The 15422-nt window shown below is 40.5% G+C and overlaps 1 protein-coding gene across 8 annotated transcripts in view; it reads right to left on the bottom strand.

Moving 5' to 3' along the window:
- baz2ba (bromodomain adjacent to zinc finger domain, 2Ba) overlaps nt 1–11314 on the bottom strand; it is a 63985-nt gene extending 52671 nt beyond the window's left edge. For 5 of the 8 annotated variants that reach the window (XM_046032196.1, XM_046032199.1, XM_046032197.1 and 2 more), the window contains exon 1: nt 11102–11314. The gene's annotated coding sequence lies outside the window, so the exon portion shown is untranslated. The remainder of the gene's footprint in view (nt 1–11101) is intronic. The other 3 variants (XM_046032198.1, XM_046032200.1, XM_046032202.1) reach the window with 1 other exon arrangement.
- Between the last annotated feature and the right edge of the window lie 4108 nt (nt 11315–15422).

The following is a 15422-nucleotide window of genomic DNA, read 5'->3' as shown; positions in this document are numbered from 1 at the left end:
CAAGATGGTATCAAAAAAATTGTATACAAACTTCCAAGCCTCCTCATACACATGCACACAGAAAAGCAGGCTCTTATAGACAGACAACACACAAGCAGTTTAATAGCATGTGTGGGTAGCTATCTAACAAGGTTTTGTTGACAGTATACACATCCATCTGGTCAACAGCAACAGAATCAAGTCATGTGGATGCTTCATCGGCACAGTTGTATTTTATATTTCTGCTTTTTAGTTTAGTGACCTGCAAATCCACAGTTTAAAAGAGACGTAATTTGTGCTGCTGTTTTTTTAGTAATTCCTATAGGTGACACTTGTGACAGCCACGTTAAAATAAGAAAATGCGTAGATAGCAGTTCATGAGCCTAAGTGATTTTATCTTTCTAGAAGTCCTCCAGTCACGTCAAAGTCTGTGCCATATAATGCAACACATATCTGCTATTACAGCTCAATTAATCACTGAACAGAAATCACCTATACTGGAGGTGTTCATAATAACCACACTCGTCGAGCTGCAATGGTTCCCTTCATCATCTACACTCTTACACAGACAGACAGACAAACACACACACACACACACACATACACACACACGCATGCACAGACTACAGACACACACAAATACTTTGATAACTCATCTCAGTGATAATGATAACAGAGAGCCAGGTAGGCTGAATTCATCTTCAGCTTTTTCATAAAGGCCTATTAGTGGATGATTAAAGGATCTCTGCTCATAGGGCTTCAGCACAGAAAATGATTTGCCAGCCACGAGGCAGGTGAATTACACTGGATAAGAAAGCCAGTGCTGTCTGCAATCATTTGCCTGACTGAGAATCAGGATGTTAGTCTATTAACCTCATTTTACTGTAAGATCTTACCAGTTTTACATCAATGGCAGATGGATAAAATATCACAAAAATATCACTTTTTCAATTTACTCCTCCTTCAACTGCAGTGTCCCCATAAATCATGTCGGTTTACAGCTGCTACCAACAATTATTTTCCTTATCGATTCATCAGCAGATTGTTTTCTCAACTCATTATTGTGGCATATCAAACGCCAAAAAGTAGTAACAAATGCCCATTAAAATCTCATTAAAAGCTAAAAAAAGATATTCAGTTTACTAACACAAAAGACAAAAATGATTTTGCTAGAAAAATGATGATGGATCGATTATCACATTAGTTGCAGATTATTTGATCGACTAATGAATTTATCAACTAACACTTTATCTTTATCAACTTAAAACTTGACTTAAAAAATGTCAAAAGGATGTTTACCATAAAATAATACACATATCATTGAAAATGAAATGATTACTAAGATTTTATCATTTTAACTAAGCATTACTTTATTGAGAGAGAACACATGTAATCATGTTTTTGAAACTAACACAAAGCTATTTGGTATGGCCTGTAACAAAGTCATACAACAAATTACTACACCGAACTTATTACGTTTTTGGTAACAATCAAAATGTCATTTTATAATAGCCATCATTACTTAGTAATTTCCATCTAATTAACTTTAAACAAAATTAAAAACAGAACTTCTGCAAAGTTAAAATTACCTTCATTTATACTCCAGGCATGTTTGCACATGGACAGTGTACAACTTAATGTTATGATGTTTCTCTGAATTGTCTGGCTTGGCTTCCCTAATCTACCCCCCTTGCCTCAGCCACGCATGTTGACTTTACCTCAGGATTCATACAACGACTCACACGTATCTGCACAGGGTTCAATACAAGGGTCTGACTTTTGTAACAGCCCCAGAAAGAGAGAAAGACAAGGAAAAGGAAAGAAGTTTACATCATGTTTCATGTGAGCCTTCTTTACATAAAAACTGTGTTGGTATTTGAGCCTGAAAAACAAGTGTACTCTGAAAATACACATATTCAGATTGGCCTAAAATCCCTTCCTTTTAATATTTGATGCCTTGTTAGAAGAGCGACACTGGTGAGGTGTTTGTCTCTGTTGTCTCTGTTGATCTCTGGCACACCGGGCCCTGTGGGAGTGAGCTAGTGAGACTTGGCCGCAGACATTTTCCTGAAGCCCCCAGAACAAAACAGGCAAGTCTTGACAGTCTGTCCGCCACCGAGTCGTCACACAATCAGTTGCAGGAAACCAATCCCTAAATAGCAGTGATTCATCTCTTCATCACACACAATGCCAGTACACAGTGCACAAAGAAGCTCTCTCTTCCTCTCTCTCTCTCTGTCTTACCCTATCTGTCTCAACCCCTTCCCCCCAGTGTGGTCTCTCATGCTGCTTAAAAATAAGTGCTTCTCCCAGCTTTCTTTGCCCTGTGATTTACTGGCAGTGTTTAACTGCAGGGCAGCATCTTTTATTGTTACATGATCTGGGGCTGAAAGCTGACAAAATGGAATCTCTGTGCAAGTACCTTTGTATGTGAGTAAGTGTATGTTCAGGGCAAAGTAGGGAGCGGGTGAAGGAATAAAGAACTTGTGTGAAAAACGTTTGTCTAAGTGCAATTCAAATCCTCCCAGCCTCCCGGTGCTGTGTATGTGTGTGAATATATGTGTGTTTGTCATTCCACTAAATGGTTTCTTCCTTGACTTGATGGAGCAAGTGCCATCTCAAGGGAACGGGTTACACCACACTCACACACACACACACACACACACACACACACACACACACACACAGTAAAGCGCTTTGAGACTGGAAAAAAGCTCAGAACATTAATGCAATCCATTTGTGAGAGGTAGAATATATATGAAATACCAGGCGGTATTGTGTATGTTTGTCTGTGTATGTACACGTATTGCTTTGTTGCCATGATAACTCTTCTCTGAATGGCAGAGAGGCTGCCGCTGCATTAGCCAATCCACTTACTTTGCCTGCTTTTCTTTGCAAGATAAATCTCATTCAGACACGCATTCAACCTGGTGACTGTCCACAGTTGCTTGTGGAACAATGATATCAGTACAGTATGCGATCAGATTGTCACCAGTGGATAATCAGGCTAGCACAGGCCTATACAACAGGTTCAGTGTATCTTTACAGCCTCGATGATCCATCAAGAAGACGTGTGAAGGTCAGAGTAGCCGTGACCAACACAGCTGTCACATCTCCTCCCAGCACCCTCTTGGCTAACTGGCCTTCCAAAACACTCAGCACAAAACATGGCCAACTGGGGAGCACAGGGGCCAAGGCCAGCAGAACATGTCTATAACCCAGGCTGAGCTTGTACCATGACATAATTTCTCTCCATACAATTACACAAGTATCAGGGACCAGAGCTGTTTTGGAGCAATGACATTGCAACTATGACAAGGAAACTGTTGGCATACCCCACAGCGAAAAACATTATTACGTCTATTAGTATTGGTTTCAAAAATTAATTCAACATCAATATAGCCACAATTTTAAATGACTACCAGCTCTGTTGTATGAGAGGAAAAAGGAAAATGCTACAGTGGAGCTGTGTGGAGACCAGATGTGAATCCACTTTGATTTTGTGTGTTTGTGTTTTTGTGTGTGTGTGTGTTTGTGTGTGTGTGTGTGTGTGTGAAGCTTCTATTAAATGGATCTGCTGTCTCCTTGATCAAGGGAGTCAATAAAGGGCCAGTCCTGTCAAACCCTCAGGGGTAAGAGTGTATGCACATATGTGTCCATCCGTGGGTGTGTGGGTGGGTGGGTATGTGTGTGCGTGTGTTATGGACAGAATCTGAAGTACTCTGACAGGTGAGTGATTGAGTGCTTTCATTTCCCTCCAGCGACAACGAGACATGCACACACAAACACATACGTAACACGCGCGCGCACACACACACACAGTGGAGGATGGAGAGAGAGCACACAAGAGAGAGAAGGAGAGATCTGTTGTTTCCTAAAGGATGCTGCTCCTGCCTGCATGCTTAAATTAGCTCTAAATGTTTGGATTACACACGGGAGCTCTCACAGAGGATTTAGCAGCCGTAGCCTAGAGTCCGGGAGATGTGTGGATATTTCCATCTACATCCATACACACACAGTACATGAGCACACGCAAAACGTGTCCTTATACAGATCACAAACATATGTCAATAAAATATCACTCACTATATTCCGCAAACCCTTGACAACATAATATAAATTGCATCCATCTAACTCAGACAAAAGGTGGTGAGAGGAATTTAAAAAGCAATATGCAGCTCTAGATAAACGGTGTAAACAACAACACACACTATTTCATTCATCAGGTTTCTGCTATAGGGAGACAGCTTTCCACATTACACTTTTTTTAAGAGTGCAGTGTTGGCTTCTATTGGTGGGGGGAGGATAGGCTACGCTAGCAGAAGTAGAGATGGAGAGAAAGGAGGAGAAAAAGAGAAGGGGAATGAGGGAGGTCAGCGCCCCCAGTCTCAGATAAAGGCCCTCTCCCTCCCTTCTGCCTCGGCTTTCGTAGCCCCTGCCAGGATCGAGAGGCGTCTCACGTTACAGCTGTCTCTCAGTGTCATCGTTCAGAAAGAGAGAGCACACAAGCAAGAGAGAGAGAGAGACAGACAGAGTGAGACAGAGAGAAAGAAAGACAGACAGACAGACAGACAGACGGAGAGGGGGAAAGCGGGACAATGCCACAGACTGAGCAGGGTTAGGCTTTCATAGCTGGACAAGAGAAAAACAACAACAGCAGCAGGTTCAACTGGATGAGGAAACCCTTGTGGTTTGGCTGCCGGGTGGTGTATTTTAAAAAGTGATGTTAATGCAACATACATTTTCGCTACAATGTGGAAGCGTTTTCGAAATCACTGAACATGCTTGGAGCTTTTCAAGACAAATTATTTCGAAATGTGGTGTGTACAGAGCTAGTCAGATCATTTCCTCTACACCACCTGGGACTAACTGAATTTGCTATAAAGAAAAAAAGAGGAAACAAATGTTTTAAGACCTTGTTTTGTGCCCAGTAAGAACAGAGAAAGAGAAACACACTATACTGAGAGAAAGAGATGCTAATGACTATAAGACTAACAGAGGATGACTTCTGTGGATTAGACAGTGTTGAGTCGCCTCTCTACACATGAGTATCCATTTTTAACCTTAAAATACTAAAAACAGCAGCTTGTCCCAGGTCCAATAATGACTAATCCACTGACTGCTAGTATTTCAGCCTAGGCTGCTAACAATCTATGACCATGTAGGTCAATAGTGAGTTAAGTTAAATTCAGAGTGAATGTTTATTTATTCTCCATAACTTTTTTCTGGACAGAAATAAAGGATGTCCACTGAAGTCCACATAAAACTTCATGAAGGAAAGGGTGCTGTATGCAGATATTTACTCCAAACTGTAGCACTTACACAGCTGACACATTGAGAGCTGACTGTAGCAGTGGGGTTTACATAAAACTTGTTTCTGAGCAAATACACATAGCTATTGTACAGCTCAAAACTGCTTTCCTATTTGTTTTTCTCTATCCTTGTCATTTCTCATGGCGTTCCGTAGGAGTTAAATATTTAAAATTCTGGCTTAGCTTGGAGCAGGCTTTGCCAGCACAGCTAAAACAAAAAGCATTTGTGGCAGCAGTGACCAGATTTTAAATGCTGAAGATCAATAAACGGGGGCTGTTGAGGCGCAATCTCATGCATTTGTGTATGTGTCCTGTCCCTATGCGTAAATGCCTGTGTTCTGACAGCATGTGTATGTGCAGATGTTTGTGTGTATGTGTGTGTGTGTGTGTGTGTGTGTACGTGCATCTTAACACCCACCAAGGCTCACAGCTCCCCTGTTTGCTACAAGCTATTCTATAGTATCATCAAGAACCCCACTGACCCAGGAGGCACACCAATAGAGACACCAATATCATTCCCATTCCTGCATCTACCTTCATCCTATTTCTTTTCCTTTCCTAGTATCCTTTTCCCACCTGAGCGCAGCCAGCATGGGTGAATTCTCGATAAAAGTGTAAATACAGGACCCCTGCTGCAGATTGAGAATGTCAAGTATCAAACTAAATAGTAGGTTTTCCAGACCTCATCGCCATCTCCATAATCAAGTTCTTGCTGAAACAAAATGATAGGCACGTAGACAAGACAGAGAGGGAGGGGAGAAAAATGACAAAACAACGAAAACATTTTGTTTGGTTTTCTTAGGAAAAACAAAATCCCTTGCATCGTGCTTACTCTGTTCCAATCCAGCCTAGTTCAGATAATGTTAAGAGACCCTGAATGTCTCCATTTCATGAAGCCAAATAACACTGATGTGACTCCTTTTCAAGAACAGAAATGCATTCATACCGGTACCACATTTTATGACCACATTTAATGGATGCGTTCAACTCACATAAAGTGATAACCTTCTTTGCTGTGTCTTTAGCACAAACAGTGAATTATGAGGACTTGTATGCATGCCGTTATATGGTTCCACAAAAGTACATCTGTATTTTCACCTCCTTGCTAATGTACAAAACAAAAACAGCCCTGAAGTGGAAAAATCATCAGGACCTTTTGAGACTTCATTAAAAGAAACTAGCCTGGACTTTCCAAACAAGGCATCTCTTTGGAGGGGAAAATCAACCTTTTCACCTTGCTAGTGGAAAAACAGGCATCCCAACGAGACAGAGCAAGCACAAACAACCTTGACTTTCATCAAGGAAATTCTCACATTGAATGATAAATAGAGGCCCAGGGGACAAACAGCAAAGAACCAGCTTATCGCCTTTCCCTCCCAAATTTGGCCGCTCTGTCTTCTGTCTCCTGAAAGTCAACACAGGGTGACCCACTTGCACTTTAAACTGCTTATTGTTTGGTAATTAATCCACCATATGTAATCCACGCAAAAATGTTAGGACAACTAAAATGGGTGTTGATTTGTTTAGTCTTAATTAACTGATTTGTTTCTACAACAGGGGGCATATGTGCCCTATCTCATTAGCGTAGCTTTCAAAATATAGATGCATTTCTCATTATACAGAAAGGGAGACACTTCTGGTCAAAGATAGCCAGACTATTTGACAAGGCTCACGTTAAAAGTGGCTGTCACTGAGCATGCACTTTAGACAATTATTTGTGTACCCTGATGATTATCAGGACATCCAGTGAACATGCAGTGTTACTAAAATAGCAAGATAACATAAGGTTAGGTAGATCATCTGAGAGCTAACCAACTTTCCAGCTGAGAGGACATTAACCTGTGAGGCCATGTAAACACGTATCAATAAGTGAGCTGCCTGCATGGGCCTGTAACACACAGTACAAAACAGTAAGCCAAGACAGACACACAGCAGCACCAGTTTGATCTGAGGCATTATCAATCTAATGCCTGGAAGCTTTAAAGTTTTTCGCTAAAACACAGCTTCTTCTCAAAAGACCATTAGCCTTTATAGGATTAATGTCTACTTCAAAATCATCTGTTAAAAGTCCTCAGTTTCTTGGTACATTATTCCATTTGTCATTATTGTTTTCTGTGTAGTGTGCATGCACGTTCATGCGTACACGACTGACCAATGGGGACGGATGAGGAAATATGATCAGGACTCTGTCTAACATTAGTACTTAAATCATTTGGTTAACACAGAGCAGACCTCTACTTTCTCTCTAAATTTCACAGTTCTGTGTCAGCGCTAACATGCAGAGATTAGACAGCGCTCCCAGATGGCCATTATTATCAATAGATTGTTTGCAGGTCTAATTAATCTGCGTCTAATATAAAATGCTGACATCCATGTCATAAATATTTGGATTAGGAGTAATGACTAATTGATTGTTAGGGATGCGAAATACTGAAACATTTACTAAAATGTCTGATAACTGATCATTTCTGTGGTCATTTCTACCTATCTATATCGATATACATTTCAGGTTAATATCCAGTTTTAGATTAGAACTGTTCTGTAAGTGTGATCCGATCCAAACACTTCAAAACACAGCTTGATTCATTTATGTCCTGATTTAAGACCTAACACTATAGTTTTATAGTCTCTGCAGTCAGTCAAGGGGATGAGAACACTTTTGGTATGTTTTGGCTTAGCATTACTTTATTCTTTCATTTCTTTTCTACAGCATGTGAACCCTCAAACACTGACTGACCACGAGGGAAACCTTTTTTGGTTGATATTAAAATGTGGAGATGAGCTCTACTCAATCATTACACAAGTTTCTAGAAATACTACAAACGTAGCATTTTAGCTTTGTCCATTCAAAACATGCCAGTGGAATGTCACATTTAACATCACATCATTCACATGCCCGATGTGCTGGACATCATTTTAACATCACTCCCAATACGAATTGAAACTGTAACATACTGTTACACAAGCCTTTCCTCGTACCGATGACTTGATCGATAAATCATGCACATCTAATAAATTTCACTTTACTTTCAAAAGAACAGACTATGGGTTTCCACCAAAAAAAAGATAGCCTCATATTCAATAGTAAAGGATTATAGAGAATACAGCCATGTGTGCGCATGGGATTGTCTACTCAAAAGCTGTCCAAGTTCTGTCAGATTCAGCACCCCCAGACACAGAGCTCGTGAACCTAATTTCACCTAATCAGCTTAGTCAATAGCAACCGTTTGCTGTGACTTTGGTAGACATGCAAATAGGGCTTAACTATGTCTATCCTTAATTCCTAAATGTTCAAGTCAAGCAGAAGTCCTCCTTTATCTCTTCAAAAACAGTTCCAATTTGTGAGAGAGAAAGAGAAGCAGAGAGAGAGAGAGAGAGAATAAAACTCCAGCCGAGAGTTGTTGTTTTTTTTCTTGGCCTGGCAAGGAGAGACATCTCTGATTTGAGTGTGCTTGAGGTAGCACAGTGTGCTTTCATTTCAAACCAACATGGCAAACAAACTCTGACAGATTTGTTCCCCTTTTTTCACTTTTGCTCTTGCTCACTCTCTCTCAAATTACAGGAAAACACACTGCACAAATATATTAGTACTTCTTGTTGGTTTGTATGTTCAGCTGCAGCTCTTGCACACACACAATATATTCAAACAAATCTGCGCAAAATGACAACTAACAATAGACTGTCGTGGTAGAAAACTAGAAGACACTGTTCCGTTTCAATTCACTGATACCACTAATGGCTTCTTAGCAGCTCCATGAAATCAAGCAGCTGTCATGTCGATGCATCAGCAGTGAGAGGAGGGAGAGCCATCCCCATAAGGACAGAGGCACCGCGCCTTCATGTTTGGCTAAACATCTGCTCCTCTGCACTCCAGCTTTGCAGCAATAAACGGGCAAACAAAAGAGGTGGGAGGTGAAATGATCAGATTTTCCATTTCAAAGCATTTGTTCGGTTTGTTTTCTTACCCCCCCCCTGCTTACAGGACATGTGAGATCAAGTTTTAACTCTGAGGGACAGAGCAAATGCAGCACTAAAACAACACCTTTTTAAAAGATGGATGACAGAAATGAAATAAGGTCACCATTTTCCAGTCACTGGATAATTCATTGTGCAACGAGTCTCCCATCTAAGCTGTTGCAAACCAGTATTAGAGCTCATTGAGGGGTGATTCAAACTGTGTGTGTGTGTGTAGCTGACAAGACATAGGCTACATGTGACAGTGTGCATGTCTTAAACTTGTCAGTCTAGCAGATCTATCAATCATACATCAATTCAATTGTGTGGAAACAACAGCACATCAATTTACCAATGCATGCTTTTTTAATCACATAATTTGTAACTACTTTGTAATTGAAATGTTGTATAATCACTGCTATTTGGCAGGGACATCCAGTTAAATTTCATTTTGACTATTCCTCCCTTTATAGGATTCTTGGTAATTAATATCCCTCCTTCCTTCCTTCCTTCCTCACTCGCTCATTCATGCTCAATTGCAAATATAAACATAAAGCAGCAATGTGTAAACTTAAAAATCACATTCAACATGTTAGCTTAAAAATAGCATAACTACTTTTGTTTAATTGTGACTGTACCAAAATACCACGTCCACCTGCCTCTCCAACAAACACCATCCTGACATGAACACTACGTCACTTAATATCAGCTTTTTAAAGCAAACGTCTCGTCCACAAACACAAACTACTTCCTCTCTGATATATAGATAGAATGGGCTTCACAAAATATATTGGCCACCTTCATTTCCTTTCTAAAACCTCAGACAGGACGCGATCATCGGTCACGGTTTTTTCCCCCTAACAAGTCTAAAACTTTGGTAAAAGTTGCGGGGAAAAAACGTGGATCCATTTCCTTTTAAAGTAGCCCGTGTGTTTGTGTGTGTGCGAGAGTGAGAGAGAGAGAGAAGAGGGGAAAGGTAGGGGTGCTTGGGGAATGGATTTAAAATAACCAAGATGGCGAGAGGCTTGTTGTTTTGGAAGGGGCAGAAAAAAATGGAGGATATTGTAATATACACAAAGGGATAAATTTCAACAACTCGGCCAAGCGGCTGCTAGCTTGCCTGCGTGCCTCTCGGTTTGAGGAAGCGACCGCGATAGCAGCTCCCTGGCAGGCTGGCCAGCAAAATGACTAGCAACACGAAAAGCTCAAACTCTGACCCGCTTTGGAAACAGAAATGAACATTATACGTCAAAGTTAACCCGAAGCGAAGGGGATATTTATGTATTTGTCGCTAATTGTTTTATTTTCGCGTCGAGGGACTATTAAACTGGATGTATTTTAACGGACGGGCAGCGAGGACCAACGGCAGTCCAGTGCCTGGTTAGTTGCCCCCTTTACGTTGACGGTTACAACATCCAGCAGAAAATACGCACCCAAAACCGTCAACTATACATTTACACGGTTGATAAAAGCAAAACAGACAACACCATAGACCCTAAAAGTTTAATTTCTCCACGATAAGACAAGTTATCAAATACAACAGCCTGAGTGAACGGTGCGAGAGAAAAGGAGAGAGGGACACAAAGACGATTCCCACTATCAGGTCACCACTCAGAAGAGGGGGAAAAACACTTCGTTTTTATATTAAAGAGAACAAAACTTTACGGATTTGACCAAATGTACCGCTACGGAACACACCGACTGAATTAAGTACAATGTAACAGAAAACAAGAAACTATCTATAAACCACTTTATACAAGCTGAAAAAAAGAAGCCAAGAAACTAGAAACGAAGCCAGCTCTACGCAGCTCATCGCTGATGTGGGGAAAACAGCGTCAGTGAAATAAAACACTTACCTTTTTTTAGTTTCGACACTTTACTTATTTCCAGCGTGGGCTTTTAGTTCAACCAACACTTCGGGTTGATCTTCTTGTCGCCTCTTTTTTTCCTTGGTCGGTTTTGGTTATGAAAGAGGTCGGGGACGAATGATAAAGAAGGGAATTGGGCAGTAATTGAGTCTCGGTGTGTGAGTGTGTGTGTGTGTTAGTTACTAACAGCAGATTGAAGGAGACTCTTCTCAAGGTTTATTCAGCTCCACTTCAAGGAACCGACCTGACGTCAGCTCACTACTGCCACACAAAGAAAACTTATCATTTGTGCAGCGGCCGTAGTAAACGAAGGATACAGTTATTGACCGTTATTACTTTAAATGCGACATTGCCATTAGCTCCACAGCACTGTTGTAGCGGTAACTTTATTTATGATGTTGTTTGTGGCATCTTAAACCACGCAGAACTAGGGCGATTATCGCCCACGAGTGTAAACAAATAATAGAAAACAAATAAAGAAATAGGCTGCTTAAAAAAACAAATAGTTTTCTCATAGAAAACACCCAACTTTCACATAACTTTAATCAGTTTGATTCATTATTATCATGTCGATTATGGTTTGAATATCTGCTATAAGAGGTGGATTTAACGAAAATACATGAAATTATACCTGCACACGAAGATTTTGCAGCTTGCAGAGTAAATAAACGTTGTGCAGTCTTCTTCATATTTTGTTTACTTAAGCCTATAGATTTGTTTTGAAAGGCGCTATATGAATAAAGTTGCATTCATTGTGAGTATAACCTGGAACCAGACAATATTTAGCATTTTTGCTTGTTCAATGACTTAAGCGATGAAATGGTCATCAGAATAGTTGATTTATTTTCTGTCAATCGATTAATCGACTTTATTTAACCTTATTTGACTAACCGTTTCAGTTTTAATTGAGTGAAAAACTGAAGGCATGTTGAACTGATGTGGAATCAAATCTAAAGGGCTGAATATAATATTATCAACCACACATTAATATACATTTATTAAGTTAAAAATATAATCTTAAATTTTCCTTTAGGATCTGTTCATCTTTCTATCCTACATCAGTAAAATACTTCATGAATTAAGTAACACTCATTTCTCAACACTGAGTCACTAAAATTCCTGTGTGTCTCACTCTTAACTGACCGAATGATGATCCCTCAGTAGACGATACATGATCAAACACAAATCAGTTTTACACGGGCTCAGAATTAGAAGGCATTTGCCAAAACGAAATGGGACAGATCTTCCTCAGTATAGGATCAATACATTGCCTGGCAAAGACAGCCATCTGTGCCTAATTGTATGCTTTACCTCCTCTTCTGAACACACAATAAGCAACAGGCTGAACGCAGGCCCTCTGACCCAGACTGGGTTTCCAGACGGGGGAAGATTATTTCATTCAACTGGAAAACAACAAGGGGGTGGGGTGGTGGGGAGGTTTTTTTTTTTGCAGATGGAGTGGGCAACTGTTCTTATATGCCCCACCCTGATTAGGATGAGGATGGGTCACAGAGCCAGAGCCAACTGGTGTGTCTCTCTACTTGTCACATCACCCCTGGTTGTATCCATTTTAACAGGTATTATACTGGATTAACAAACTGTTCACTGTTAGTTTATGGACACCTCATAAATCACACACAAACAATGAACTCATTGTTAGCAGCTTGATGGAGTGTTGGTTTACAGGCACATTCATATTAATGCTTCATAAACATTATAAATGACCATAAATGTATCCAGTTTTTTCTTTCTCTCACTCTCTCTCTCTCACTCTCTGCTGTTATGTCACACCATCCAAAAGTGTCACCCTAACGTTTTTGATGTTATTGCAAGAATTGCGAAGATGTTGCTCAGAAATAAATCATTTTCGTGTATATAAAGAGGGAAAAAAGGAAAGAAAAGGAGGTGGGGGTTGGTGGGGGTTTGATAAAACATTCATGATCACCCGAGTTTGGAGGATGGACACAGAACCCCTTATTCAGCGTGTGGTGTGCAGTTAAAGCCATTTCATAAGCTCGCTCTCCATGTTCTTTGGTCATTGATTTTCTTCTCTGCCCCTTTCCATTACCTGTTGAGATGGGGGTTTTTGCTCTTCTTCAAACACACACACACTCACAAAATCCTCTCTATCTGTCTCTCTAGCCACTGGCACCCTGGTGTATTTCTCCATCTCCTCCGCCTCTTGTAGCAGGAATGACAGGACATGAGGAATGACAGTGGCTCTGTTTGTCATACAGTAGCAGCAAGAAGCAAGGATTTTTAATTGCATTGGAGAATCTTCATTAAAGAGAGCACATGGGGGCGGGAATGGGGGAGAGGGCTGCATGGGGTGGCGTCGGGGGGCACTCTGAGCACCGTCATTAGGAGAAGGCACTAGCAGCATAGAAGGGTGGGCCCTCTTTGCATGCACACTGAGAATGCCTGCCGTACCTCGGTCATTTGTAACATAATAAGTGCCAGCACAATGACTGCAATGCGAGAAAGCACACCACAGGGAAGAGAAGGGGGAAGGGAGACAGCATGTCTGTCTAAAAGAGGGACTTTTTTTGTCTTGATTAGAAAGTATAATGAGCCACTAAAGAAACAGGAGAAAAAAAAGAGATCTCTCCTGAGACTGATGGAAAACAAATTAATCTGGTGATTTGGATTTAATTATTATTTTTCTATTAGTCCACCATGCAAAGACAGGGACAGCCGTCAGAAGCGAGGAGCTGTGCTTGCATTTATTGATTTTTGCCCAGACACATTCAGGGAATACAGATTCATCTGCTCTCCTCCCCACACAATTCGCTATGTGGGATTCCATTAACACAAGAAGCTTCCAGCAACTCTAAGATGTTTAATTTGAACACCATAAATGGAGCTTAAAATAGTGTTCACACACAAGAAAAGTGGCCCAAGGATGTCTTTCTATGCAATTGAATTAGTCCTCACTTATTGTTGTGTCCTACATAATATCTATTAAATAAACACCCAATAAATTAAATTAAGACTATGTTCTGCTGTATAGAATGAGTCAGGCGCTATTGTTCCTCCCTGCCTCCAACATCTTACACTGCTATAATAGTTGAGTTTAATTTAATCTTTTGTTTTGGATTAATGTAAGAAGCCTGCAACCGGACTGTAATTATTCTTCCCATCCATGTAGTATCTTCTCTTTGTAGCATCCTTTCAATACGTCAGTAGTCTTGGAACACAATGCCTTGTGAGATGTAATGATTTGCAAAGTCAATGATTTGAACTGCCTGTGTGATTAAAGCACAAGGGACCAATTTGCAGCTGCTATATGTAGAATATTGGTGTGCCTCAAGTAGCATTCATATTCTCTTGCTGACATGAAATTCTGTAATTATGCCAGATGAACGCTGTTATTGATTGGCATCCTACTATGCCTTACTGAAAAAGGTTTGCAATAAATGTAATGGCTTCTGGTGTGTAAACCCAATCATAGATATTTTGAAAGCCGAACTGCGCCTAATGGTAAATGGGAATCCATATGACAGTGAAATATGCATTACTCCTTGACCTTTAACCCCAGAGACATCAACAGGAAGCACGTTCAGGGATGCAACGTTAAGTGTTTTTGTGATACAAATTAGCCATCATAATGTCAGCCTCGTGATTCACAGTCAACTTGTCAAAACATTGTACTTTTAGTAAATGCATACAAAATGAACTAGATAAAAGTGATTTGGAAGATTGACGAAATATTTTTTTCCATGCAAGGTTGACTAATAAACCCCTGCACAGTCTAAATGAGTGTACTCAGAGAGTGTTTATTGTGGTGAATGTAACTGAGTAGAACCTTCTGTTGCATGATGTAATACACAGAAGGGAGAAATCATCATAATAGCAGAGTAGTAGAGTGAGTCATTTGTTGATGAGGTACATTCACACTGTCATTCAATGAGGGGATGCAGTCTGCGTGCACATGTTGTCAGTGTGTGACCGATAGAGAGAAAGAGACAAAGAGAGAGAGGGAGCATTAGTATGTTCCTTTTCTGGGAACGAGGAGTCATTTGTGCCAGGAAAGTGGAGAAACAAGACCCAGCCCTACAGTGATGCATCTCCCCATGAAGAATAAGATCACAAGAAAATGTCACTCCAACCTGAGCAAAGCCAAACGACCTTGAATGAAATAAAAACAGATCTTTACCCATGTCAGTGTGTATACACCACACAAAATGTCAGCAGATTTTCCATTTACTAAATCTGCACCTAAGTCCTGTGGTTTAGCTAAGGTAATCAACCTGGTATTTTCCTTCAAGTCGAGATGAACATCACCCGGAGGGGGGGGTGGCTGCTGTTA

The sequence above is a fragment of the Micropterus dolomieu genome, linkage group LG20 (assembly GCF_021292245.1).
Source record: "Micropterus dolomieu isolate WLL.071019.BEF.003 ecotype Adirondacks linkage group LG20, ASM2129224v1, whole genome shotgun sequence".
NCBI classification, from domain to species: domain Eukaryota; kingdom Metazoa; phylum Chordata; class Actinopteri; order Centrarchiformes; family Centrarchidae; genus Micropterus; species Micropterus dolomieu.
This window is presented reverse-complemented; position numbering and strand designations above follow the sequence as displayed.